The sequence below is a fragment of the Haliaeetus albicilla genome, chromosome 5 (genome assembly GCF_947461875.1).
Source record: "Haliaeetus albicilla chromosome 5, bHalAlb1.1, whole genome shotgun sequence".
Classification (NCBI taxonomy): domain Eukaryota; kingdom Metazoa; phylum Chordata; class Aves; order Accipitriformes; family Accipitridae; genus Haliaeetus; species Haliaeetus albicilla.
The window spans coordinates 40,890,016-40,902,657 of NC_091487.1; the positions used below are offsets into that span (position 1 = coordinate 40,890,016).

Sequence of the window (12,642 nt, forward strand, 5' to 3'; positions counted from 1 at the left end):
AATTCTCTGACAGAATGCTGCAGAAATTACTTGGGAAAGACTCTGACTTCTCCTCAAACTTTGGCAAAGTTAAGAATGCAGAAAATAGAGAAAATGGTCTACAACCACTTGTTATTTCACCACTTTAATCTTAGCTTTTAAATACTTCTATTTCATTTTTTTTCATGTGAAAAAGCAGTGTTCGGGCTAAGTCAAGGATTTTTCAGCTTCTCATGGCCAGCCAGCAAGAAGGCTGGAGGGGCACAAGAAAGTTGGGAGGGGACACCACCAGGGCAGCTGACGCAAATTGGCCAAAGGAATATTCCATACCATGGGATGTCATGCCCAGTATATAAACTGGGGGGAGTTGGCCTGGGGGAGCGAATCCCTGCTCGGGAACTAACTGGGCATCAGTCGGCAAGTGGTGAGCAATTGCATTGTGCATCACTTGTTTTCTATATTCCAATTCTTTTATTATTATTACTGCCATTATTATTTTCTTTCTTTCTGTCCTATTAAATTGTCTTTATCTGAACCCATGAGTTTTAATTCCTTTTTTTTCCAATTCTCTCCCGCATCCCACTGGATGGGGGTGGGAGTGGGCAAGCGGCTGCGTGGTGTTTAGTTGCTGGCTGGGGTTAAACCACAACACGTAAAAAGCTACCCAGTATCCTTCTGAGACAGAGCAATCAAGCCTTACTTCTCTAATTTGCTCATTATGATGGTCAAAGCCCATATTTATGAAACAGGTAAAGAATCATGACACACATTTTACTAATGAGGAACAAAAACAGAGGAACTAACTCACTCAGATCACACAACAAACCAGGTCAAAAAGCAAGAACATAATATAGGATACTACCTACCAGTTCCCCTCCAATCCTCCAAGAAAACATGGGTTTAAATCTACACGCAAAAGATAAAAATTGATTGCACTATTTACACATGTGCAGAAAGGGCAAAGAACATTGAATTCCTCTAGGGCAATAGCAGGACAGAGGTAGTTCAATACAGTAGGTTTGGTTTCTGGTTTTGGTGGTTTGTTTTTTTTAAATGACTGGAGACTTACAGGACATCACAAACAAGAAACTTGTTCCAGCTAACAGAAATTTGCCCCTATGAAACCACCCCCACCTATTGCAACAGTCTTGAGTAAGAACCAAGAAAGCGATGAAAGCATGGGACAGTTTTTGTGTTCGGTAGATTTGCAAAGCTTATTGCACAGCTTATCCATATTGTATGCTTACCCTGCTGCATGTGAAAACAGCTTCAATCTCTCCCTCAGAAGCCTCTCCTGCACACTCACTTCGTCACATTTTCTTCCAGACAGCTACATCAAAATCCCTGCAGATTGTTTGCAACCTCCCACTCCCCACCCTCAGACACCTTGAACAGGAAGGATAACAGCACAGCTTTCCTACGCATCACCCTGGGAGGGAACAAGAACAAACACAAAATAGACCCTGTTTGTAAATTCTATACAGCAAAGCACAGCAATCTATCTTCTGAAGAAAGGCAGGGGAAAGCTCAAAGCAACTGAGAAACACAACATTGTCCAGGAAAGCCAAAAACTTAAATGGAGGATGATCATTTATGTCCCTGTCACCTTATTCCAAACGGTATGGCATTTTCCAGATACCTATAAAGTCTGTCTCTACAGTGAAAGGCGTATTATTTTCCAGGAGTCTAGCACCACAGAAGAGCAACAACTGAAGCCCGAAGTGAATAAGCAAAACCAACCAACTGAACAGTCTCCAGTTTAAAAGAAGCCCACTACAAAAGAATGTTAAGTAGGAAACAATCACACACCCCCAACACCTCCAAGTAAGAAACTAATTTAGGGAACTGTATCAGATTAAAAGTCCTAGAATCAATAAAGCCTGTGAAATGGGGAAGGCTTACTTATTTGTGTAACATCACATAGCAAAAAAAGAACTCTACAGTGTGCCCACAATAGGGGCAAAGAGATCAAAGGAAAGCTGCTTCACAGACAGGCAGACAATAACAAAAGGGAAAACACAGCAACCAGGAAGCTTGACAACTTCCACTGTTGCCTGAAGGTACCTGCCTGGGGCAGCAAATGCTTACCTAAATAAGTAGTACACATCGAAGGTTTATGACCTACCCAAATTTTCTCTTGATTGGCTCATTTCTATTGCAGAGAAAAACTGAGGCTTTAACTGACTTAAAGGGCGCCTCTGTCCTCAGGACAGCACGGTTAAAATTACTTTGCTACCACTTTCACTTTCCCATTTTCAGAGGCTAGGAATTGATAAAGCTGTATGAAACCATTGTCCTAACCAGAGATTCAAAAGTGAAATCCATTAGCTCTGTGACCTGAAGCAGGGGAAACAATGGCCATGCTTAAGGACTACGTGCCAGCAAAATCAGGTAGCTTGTATTGCACCACCAGATGTGACAAACTACTGCTCCAATCTAGACCGTTCTTGACATTCAGCATCATAGGTTAATTACCTACAGCAACCAAAATAACACAAAATGTAGAATTACCATATCATTTGGGCAAAACATACATTCGCAAGAAGAAAATATTAACTACACCTCATGAACTAATCAAACCAAGGAGAAATACAAATCCTACTTAAGTAAAATATTTTGGTCTATTACAGTAAAGGATGTAATAGAGGAGAGGCAGTGAAAAGATGTTCTCATAGATGTTATTTAACTGGGCAGCTTTCTTTTCTGTTTGAATGGTCTTAAAATTCACCTAAGCATGAATTCTGATTATAATTTGGCCTACTATTCACATCTGTAGACATCGTTCTATTTATCCCCTATCATCACAATTTGCCACATCCCATCTAAACACAGATGCATTCTAGTATGCAAGATGTTACAGAGAAGGATTTTAGGTTTTTTAATTACAGGGTCTGAAGCACCACAGACGTGCCTCAAAAGGAAGTTTTCAGATAACAGTTCTATGAGAGGCGAGTTGCGTAGTTTTCAAGGAACGCTCAAAAAACAGCATGTATTTTGGGGTGTCTTCCTCAATTCAAGCTGTAAACTTGGTACAAATACTGGAGGTTCACTTTTCAAAACACACCTGGGATTTTCCACATAATTTTGTTTTAAAGGGATGAGAAAGACATAAGAAGTTGTTACTAAGTGCCCGTTAAGTGCTGATTGGTCTTGTCCTTATGACAAATGAGTAAGGCAAAACGTGGCTTACACAAACAGCTCCACCAGAACAAAATCAGCATGGATGGGGAAGAAAAACTATGAAAAAGACAAATTGGAATTTTAAAATTTACCATATTATTAAACAAACAACAAAAGGAAAATAAAACCCATCCTGATTAATTTTTAAAGGAACTGTCAATGTTGTTTCTACCAGCTATTGAAAAGATACTACAGCAAATACAAGTTAGAGCCTCAACTAATTTATCCTCAAGCAAAACTTCAAGTGGTATTTCCAAAATAATTGAAGTTTTTCCAAAACCTCATCTCATGAAAACATGATTCATGATTTGGACCAGACTCATCCTTCATCTTGCACAGGAACAACATGCAGTTCTTAGAACTATGAGAAAGAGACAGCTACATAAACTGGACTTTCTTGAACAAATATGCAGGAAAGCCCACCTTCACAAATGGCTTTGCAACACAGTGCAGGCTTACCCTTTAACAAAATAGGTATATGGTACATTTCTTAAATTAATGTTTATAAACTGTACTGAAGTTGGGAATACTAGTTATTATAATTCTCACCATGATAAATATCACAATCTGAAGAGACTTGGGCAGCCTTAGAGGACAGAAAGAGCACAGCAATTAAGGAGTATGAAACGCTGCTCTCAGGCTTTGTGAAGTTACAGGAACATACTATTCTTTCCCACTGGAAATGGGTTAACAGTTCTTCTAATTGTAAGCACTTAGCTATTTTAAGCTTTTTTGTTTGGAGCTGTCAGGGAAGGCAGTTGCTAGCAACAGAGAGACCAATACTCCAACATGCAGGAATTGCTGCAGGTTCTAAAGCCAGAATGGCAAAGAGCAGGCCAAAAGCTTCTCCCTGCCCTCACATTCACATAGCTGACATAACCACAACGTGTCCTTCACTCTGAATGCCTCTCCCGCCACAAACACACCAGCTGCAGAATTGCATGGATACACCCCAGAGACAGACCAAATCTCTGCGCTTTAGCTCGGAGAAGAAAACACACCCGAATGCACTGAGCTGCAACAGGAAAGACTGCTGCAGGTTCAGTTGTTTCCATCTTGACCTCTCCAGCACTCCATCACAAAACCAGACATACACAAGTGTCCAGTGTATGGAGTACCACAGTCTGAGCGCTTCACAGACTCCTTCAAGGCTTTGCAAGGGGTAACGGCCTACAAATAAGGGAAGAGAAAGGGGAAAGTTCATAGAGGTGATGCCTTTCCATCCCCAGAGGTTTCTTCATGAGAGACATAAATGCACGTAATACCTAGACCATAGCTCTCAGCAGAGACGCTCTTGACACCATCAAGCAGGCATCATCACTCACCCAAGTCTGGCTGGAGAATAGCTGGGACTAAAAGCACAGGCAGAACCTCAGAGGATCTGGGATCAATTTCCAGCTTTGCTACAGACATGTATGTTAAGCCACTTCAGATCAGTTCACAAAATGAGAATAATACCTGAAACCTAATACACTAATATTTATAAAGTATTTTGAGGTCATAAAAGTCATATTATCTTTAACAGTACCCACTAACAGGCTAGATGGGGATTCTTCCACAAAGAGCTTTAGAAGTCTAACTTGAGACATGATGCAACAGGGTAGCAATAACCAAAATAGAAGGAGGGGGCCACAAAACAAAGGAAAAAGGTCACACAAATAATAATGTAGTTGTTCTTTTGTCATATGCCTCTCTCTGCCTCACTCAACCCAGAAATATCTTTTTGTTTTTCAGCAGTTATCTAAGCTGAAGCAGTGCTGATCTCAGTTTGCCCACATCCACACACTTGCAGCCAGACAGATGCCAGTACTGACTGAGCTAATCTATTATAAAACTACTCAAGTAGTCAGTCTTTAACAGCACTGACAAGACTTTAGTTAAAATTTCTAAAATTATGTCTTTTAAGAAGTTTTGTGGTCACTGTTGAATATAAAATGATCTTTTTACTGTACATTGTAACAGACCAGCACAATAAGCTCATGACTGGGACTGTCAGGCTTTACAACAACACAGCTAGGCAAATGCACGCTAGTTAATACTGGTGTAGGAACACTGAAAAACATAGGCAAGCATGATCATCACACAGGGGAAACCAGCAAGGCTTAAAGAATCCAGGGGCCCAGAGAGGTCTCTGATTTCTTAATCTTTAATTAAAGAATCAGAGCACTCTCCAGGCCCCCAGATTCAGAACTCCCTGCCAGTTACCTGCCAGACATCTGCCCAATCTCCTCCTTTTAGCCACAGGGATTTCAGTGGAGGAAAGAGAGAGCAGATGGTTGGCACCAATACTGGAGCAAATACAAAGTGAGCCTCTTCCATTTCTGTAGTGGCTTATTTGTATCCTTACTAACATTATAAAGCACTTCCACAATGGAGCATAAGTGACACCAGCCTCATATGTACTCAGAGCAAAGTCAGAAGCTTCCTAAAGATTCAGCTCAACAAGGCTACCTGAAACCAAACAAACCACCTATCCCTTACTTCCTAACTAGAGAAGAAAAATGTCATACAATGACAGTGTGAGGAAAAGTGCCCTCCATTAAGAACACTTAAAAAGCTATTTTAAATTGAGCAAAAGACTCAGTTCTTAGTAAAACACAAAACTAAGGTCGCAATGATCAAGCTCAACATTACAGGAAAAATTAAAGTTTACGCATTAATCCACCTGAACATGGAATTCTGTGAGCGTTAAGCAGATCAGAAGTATAACATGCTTTTATATTTCCTCCTGCACTTACACAGTTCACTTTGTGAGTCCTGGAACAATATAAATACATACTAATCGAAGACATAACATTTTGGGCCAATAATCCCACATTACGCTTTGAATAACCCTATTTACTAAAGATACCAACTATGTAATTGCTATTAACAGGAACAGTTAAGTCCTTCCCAACTGTGAAAAAACAGGCCATAAATAATTGGAAAGTCACACAGCAGCTTACAAGAAAAGCCGGTAAGAGGATCAGTGCTAAACACTTGACCATCTCCAAAAGAAATAGCTAAGCATTAAAAAAAAAGATTTAAATCCCTTACATAACATAGTTTTCACTCTCAGAATGAAAGGCTAACGAACTAATCATCCCTTCAGATATATGGATTCCATTAACTTGATCCTCTCACACTGAAGAAAAAGAAATTCTGAAATTGATGCTCCTTTACAATCCATAATGCATCTAGTGGATTCTAAAGGATTTTTCCACACCAGCTAGATAACACACTCTTATTTCAAATAGTTTACTAGTTCAAATTATGTCCTACAGCTTCTGATGAATTTACTATTTTCAACAAATCTCCAAAAAATAACAAACGTCCAGTCTCCCGTCAGCAGGCTGACATTCGTTAAACAGTTCTCCCCCATTTGGGAGAGATCTATGCATCAACCAAGGCAGGAAAACATTCTACTAGTTGCTACACTGAAGAAAAATTTCATTTGGGGGAAGTAGTTGAAGGAACTTGCCCACAAACAAACTTGACATTACTGGAATACTTGACATCTAGGTAGCACTTTGCAACAGTTAAAGCAATATATTAACACCAGTTCATCCAACCTCACAACATGTCATGTGCAACATTCTATATTTTTAACAGGTAAACAAAGAGAGACAAAGCAGTCTGCTTTGCACTAAACAGTGAATGGGTAGCCAACAAGAGATTATTCTTCTGGAATTCCTTGATCTCAGTTTTGTCCACTGTTCATTCCTTCATACTGTGCAAATACAGACTACATTTGCAATATGTCAGGTAAAGCATCTTCACTTTGAACAGACACACTAAAATTCAGAAACTGTTATAGAACACTACTTCTTAAAATACCCCATAGAACTCCCCCCACCCTGATGTAAATGTTAAGGCTATTTTGATCTAAAAATCACAATGTCTTCTAAAGCACATAAAAGTTCACCCACCTATATCTGTAGAAGAGCTCTAGCATTAATATATAAATAGCAGTGTCATACTAGAGATCTCTAACCAGTACTCCACAGATGCAGTGTTCTATGATGCCTTTGTACGGTCCATGAGCTCTGCCTGGAACTGCAGGCTAAGGGGAAGGGCTCTTCCATTTGGATGAACTGTACTGGTTGGGGGGTTTATATTTTGGATTTTTTTTTTTTTTTTAAGAAAATGACAACACTAGCCAGGTGTACTCCTCTTATTGTCCATGCCTTCATTTCTTGCACTGTAGTATAGAAACAGAATTACAGCAATTTCTATTTTACACAGATGCATGGCCTCATAATCACAGTATAACAGCACTATGTACTCCTTAATGCACTTACTCTGGCAATGCCTCTTTAAAGGAGGGAACTACTATTACCCCTCTTTATTGAAGGGGACTAAGTCAGAGAGAGAGACGATGAAGTGACTTGCCTGAAGAGGTCTATGACAGAGCAGGGAACCCAACTCAGTGTCAAGCTAGTGCCCTAACCTTTCAATCATCTTTAGTCTCTTACTCGGTTTAAAATCCCATCCTAAGGATGGCTAAATGAAATCTCCCTGAAACATTTCTTCCCATTTCAGCCTGCCCATGAGACTGTATGCCATGCATAATAATAAACTCAAGATAAGCATTTAGCAGCCAATGCAGGTTTATTGTGGATCTAAAAATATTTTTCTAGCTTTTATTAGAGTTGTCACCTATAAGGCATATATGCATAGTGATACACTAGTCTTGGCTGCAGTAGTGTCCAGGGGACACACACAGCAATTCAGGAATACTAGACAGACCTGTTCAGGTGCAAACATGACATTGTTATTAATTTTGTCTAGGGATTAGATAACAATGCTGAAGAACCTCATCAAATCCCTTCCCTGCATGCAATTACAAATTCAAATGAAGAAAGAAGGGAAGGAATATACTAATTTATAGCTGTAAGTAGATCAGCTTTGATGCATATTTTCATCTGTTTACATCACTTAATAATCACCATAAGCATAAAATCACACTTTGGAATCAGGAAATAAAAAAAGGAAGGGGAGCTCTTAAATCCTGTTAAGACAGTGCTTTTAGCAATCACCATGACATGTATATTCCTCCCATCTTTGCAACCTCCTTCCTGACAACCATCGCAGGGGGAAAAGCATTTTTGTTCTTTTCCCACAACTGCAACATCTGAGGTGCCACAAATAAGAAACAGCTTTCAGGCCCACAAGAAATGGATGCGTTGGAGTTGCACGTATTCAGAGCCCACCTGTGCAGGGACAAGCTTCCACCCCTTGAACCCTCTAACTGAATCTTCTCTTTAACTCTGTCTCCAGCCAAGTTGAGAGCAAAACTCTGGTTTTTAGCAGAAACATGGCAGAGATTGCAGCAGTTGGTCTGCAGGAACAACAACTCTTTCAGCAGACCACGGAAGGGGCTCTGTCACTGCCACCACTAGCCCTTCAGAGGTCCTGGAGGCTGGGGGGGCACCATGGTCCTCAGCCCCGGTTTTGCTCTGCAGCTACAAACAGGATTTCTATCATTTAAGGGGGGAGAAGGGGAAGGGAGTGGCACATATTTGGTTGTGAAATATAATGAAGTGTCATGGAAAAAATAAAATAGGGGCCAGAGTTTTTAAAATGCAAACACTAGAGATGAAATTGCAAGACTTGCTTTTCCCCTTTCCATAAAAAGCTATGTATTTATAGCAGCTGCTTAAAAAAAAAAAAAAGGCAGCCTTGAGAGTTATGCATGAGGAATGCTAAGTCACAGTATCACTTAGAAAGAACAAGTACTAATTTGCACATAACGGTGATGAAACTCACCTAGTAGATAAATTTGTTAAGCCAATTCTGTTCCTAAAGCTCCCACCACTTATATTTGTGGCTTTGTTCTCTCTTCCTTACTAAAAATCTTGAACACTCAGCACAAAAGGTTCCCTTGCAGACAAAATCTGCCAAATCAGAGCCACTAAAGTACTGTCAGAGCCACAAAACTGAACAAAAAAGCAGAAAAAAATTCACACTCATTGCTACCTGCACATAAGACCATCACGCAAAAAAGTTCAGATAAAAGAATGGCTTCTATATGTACATAGTTCCTACACGTAGCAGGCTAAGTTTCTATTATTGTAGCCATTTCTAAACTTACAGCTTTGCTTAAGCAAGGTTTCCGCATTCTTCAGGTGTCTTCAGCTCACCTTCTGCAAGATGTGAGACGCTGGTGTTGGCATAAAGCTTCACAGTAGCATCTGCACAGAGAGGGATTCATCCCCCTGAGAAGCAGTTTCAGAGGCCCAGAGTAGAAGAATTTTTCCACTTTCAATTTTAGACTGAGGTCAAATACAATGGTTGGTTGCCATTCATCTTGCAACATGTCGGAAGCTAAAGCGTGAGAAAAAGGTGAGATGAAAAAACTAGCAGGAAGAAGAAAATATCTCCCTTCTGAAACCAGAAGCATATTGGTCCTTGCAGATGCCCTTTCTTTTCCACCTGCATTCCTAGTACATTTTGTCCATTTTCTAGAACACAGTGCCTTCCAGTTAAATATACTTAGTTCCACAAAGATACCATTGCAGGACAAAGTGTTTCAAAAGACATGAAGCACCCATCCAATTAAGCAATTGTAATGACTTCTTAGTCTGCCTTTTTTTTTAGTAGCTTCTCACAATTGGTAATTTCTTTAATTTTTTTATTTCTGCCTTATCTGAAAGTAACAGGACAGATTTAGACATAAAAAAGATACAACCAATAAAAAGAAGTTGTTTACTATTTTAGTTATACTTCTCAGCTCCTTTCCTTGAAGAGATGAAAGGTTTTCATTTGTTAATATATCTCTCAATTTTATGCACAGATATTTGCATACTGAAGAGGAATTATCACTTCTCTTTTTGGATATGGAAAGAATATTGTGCGCCAAATTTCTCAATATCATTGGAGGAACTGCTTATGGTTTGAAAGACTGAATTCTCATAAATCAATTGAAAAATTTTATACGCATACCTCCCCCTAACATTCAGTAGACATTTGATTTAAAGGTTCAGGCTTTTAACAACAGCAGCTGGAAAAAAACCCACCTGTCAGTTGCTCAAATCCCAGTATCACTTCACTAGCTCTCTAGTCAAATTCTAAAATAAGCAGATCTGCAACTCTAATGTTAAAAAAGGAAATTGCTTGCCACACTCCAACTTTTCAAGGTTTTTACACCTTAAGCAAGTAAATTGATACTTCTGGTGGTCTTTGAGTAAACAGTTTAAAATAAAGTCCACAGCAATAAAGATACTTTGCTTGCCTAGCTGCAATAGTAAAAATTTCCTCAGCTGAATATGGATGCATTCTTTTCCTGTTCATTGTGGAGAACTAACTCTTCAGTAACAAGATCCACCCACTGCGTGTTTCTTGCTAATCTGTGTACTTACAATAGTGTCTACTATTGAGAGCAACTTAGCTGTTTCACTAAACAAGCCCAGGAATAATTTCCACAGTCATTCTGGGTAGGAATGAGGGGAGATGTATACTTGTAAATGGTTAACACTCTCCCCCCTCTCCCTCCAAGCAAATTGCACACACAGGCAAAAAGGCAAGGGAAATAATTAACCTTCCAACTCCTGAATTTTGGCTTCAATTCCCTAAAGTAGCTTCATGCATAAAATGAACATGTGGAAAGAATAATCAGTGGTGACCAACTTGCTGAGGGTTGTGGAAAACCGGCCTGTGGAGCGCAGCGAGCTCTTGCCAGAGATCTGCTGCCGTCTTCTGCCACACAGACCTCAGCACAGACCTCAGTAAACGTGCACCACAAAAGCAGCACCATGTCCTTCCCAGGCATTCTGGAAAACCTCAGGGTTTAAAAGCAATCACTGACCACCTCTTCCCTCCCACACTGAAGCTTGACAATCTTTTTTTTTTTTTTTTTTTTTTTAAGAAAAAAAGACAGACATACAATTGCAAATGTATGCACTAACTTAAAGTCACTTTTTAGTCTTTAAGGCATACAACTCCATTGCATGGCCCTAAGGCCTCCTCCGGATACTGGCACCATTTATGTCAGGAGATACAATCCGTTTATTTTAACACACAGAGGGTTTTGTGTTGTTTAAATCTACAAGTTAGCTTTCAGTTTGAAGCTGCCTTTGTAAAGCAAAATCCCATCAGTAACAACTCCCTCTTCATTAAATTATCTTACTCTTTGAAGACGAAGTGATAAACAATACTTCATTAAAGTATTCATTAAAGAAAAAAAAAATCCTGGAATGATCTTATACCAGATCCACTACTTCAGCATCATAATCCCTTCCTGAAGAAGCAGCAGCTCTCTTAAGTGCTGTCCACATATAATTTTAGCTCTGTACTTTGCTCTACTTATTATCAAATATTTTAGGAAGTGCATCTGTAATTACTAAATATCTTCCAAATTTGCATTCTTAAAAAAAAAAAATCTTATTTTTCTATCCCAAATAATATCTGTGTTTTGGAGGTGGCAAGACACAGGGCTTCCCCCTGGCAGGGAAAGGCTATCCTCCCCTGCTCTCTCTGAGCATACTGACGTCCAGTATGTTAGTACCTCTGGCACATACACCTCTGTTATCCAGGTCCACTCACACTGCTGTAAAAGAACTGCTCCTGGACACTTTTGTAGGCATCTGGGGACCAATAAATTTTCATGTACATAGCTGTTGTAGCTCATGGCCTTCATTTCCCTAGCTCCTTTAGTTTTTCGAACTCCCTAAGATGCCTATCTCATTCCTACTAGGCAGGAATAGTGTTCTCCAATCACTGCTGCAAGAAGCTAGCGTAAGCACAAATTTCCATTTATAGCTCTCTACTAAAAAGGTTTTTTTCTCTTGTTGAGGCAAACACTGGCCTCAGTATGATTACAATCCATCTGTGCGTGTATCTGGTAGAAAAGTTATTTCCTCTTACAGAGGGTTATATTTATTTAGCCACAGTACAGCTGCTCCAAAGCCACTTGGAGTCTAAAAGCGTGCTTTTCTGATGTTGCATTTCCCAATGAAATGCATCAGCTGCTGAGCAAGAACCCAAGCAATAGCCTGAAGAAACAGTATCTCTCAAAGCCTTTGTGTCCACCCTCCAGCTGAGCTCACCAGTCTTAAGTCATGAAGCACAGGCTGCCCTCAAAACCAGGCACCTGGCACCCTCCCCTGCCCTCCCAGGCAGCCTGGCATGCCATGACCTGTGGCTGCTGTGACATCCCGCCCCCCTCCCATTAACTTAGGGCCCCCCAGGCTCAGTCAGGCACTAAACACTCCTGCAAATACAGGGGAGACAACAGGCATTTGCAGCACAAGTGTGGAGTCCTGCACCCTGTTTGGCAGTGCACATAAAGGAATCCTGCAATACATTCATTTCACTTAGGTCTTGGATGACGATTTTTCAATATTTTTTTAAAATATACAGCCCCTTCTGTTGTTTATGCTACTTGTTCTGCATTTCCATAAGAAACAAATACACACAGCCTCTTTTTCAACTTCTGCAATAGAAGGAAAGCAAGCTCCCTGAAATGATAAATTAGATTAAAAAGAGCCTAGCTACATCACAGCG

The 12,642-nt window shown here is 40.0% G+C and overlaps 1 protein-coding gene across 3 annotated transcripts in view; it reads right to left on the minus strand.

The window, feature by feature from the left end:
- Window positions 1–12,642, minus strand: part of MIDEAS (mitotic deacetylase associated SANT domain protein) — a 62,610-nt gene that overhangs the window by 33,528 nt on the left and 16,440 nt on the right. Inside the window, exon 1 of one of the 3 annotated variants that reach the window (XM_069784328.1) lies at window positions 9,282–9,453. The exons of the other annotated variants lie outside the window; for them this stretch is intronic. The gene's annotated coding sequence lies outside the window, so the exon portion shown is untranslated. Of the gene's footprint in view, window positions 1–9,281; window positions 9,454–12,642 lie in introns of those variants that run through there. 3 annotated transcript variants of the gene reach the window in all.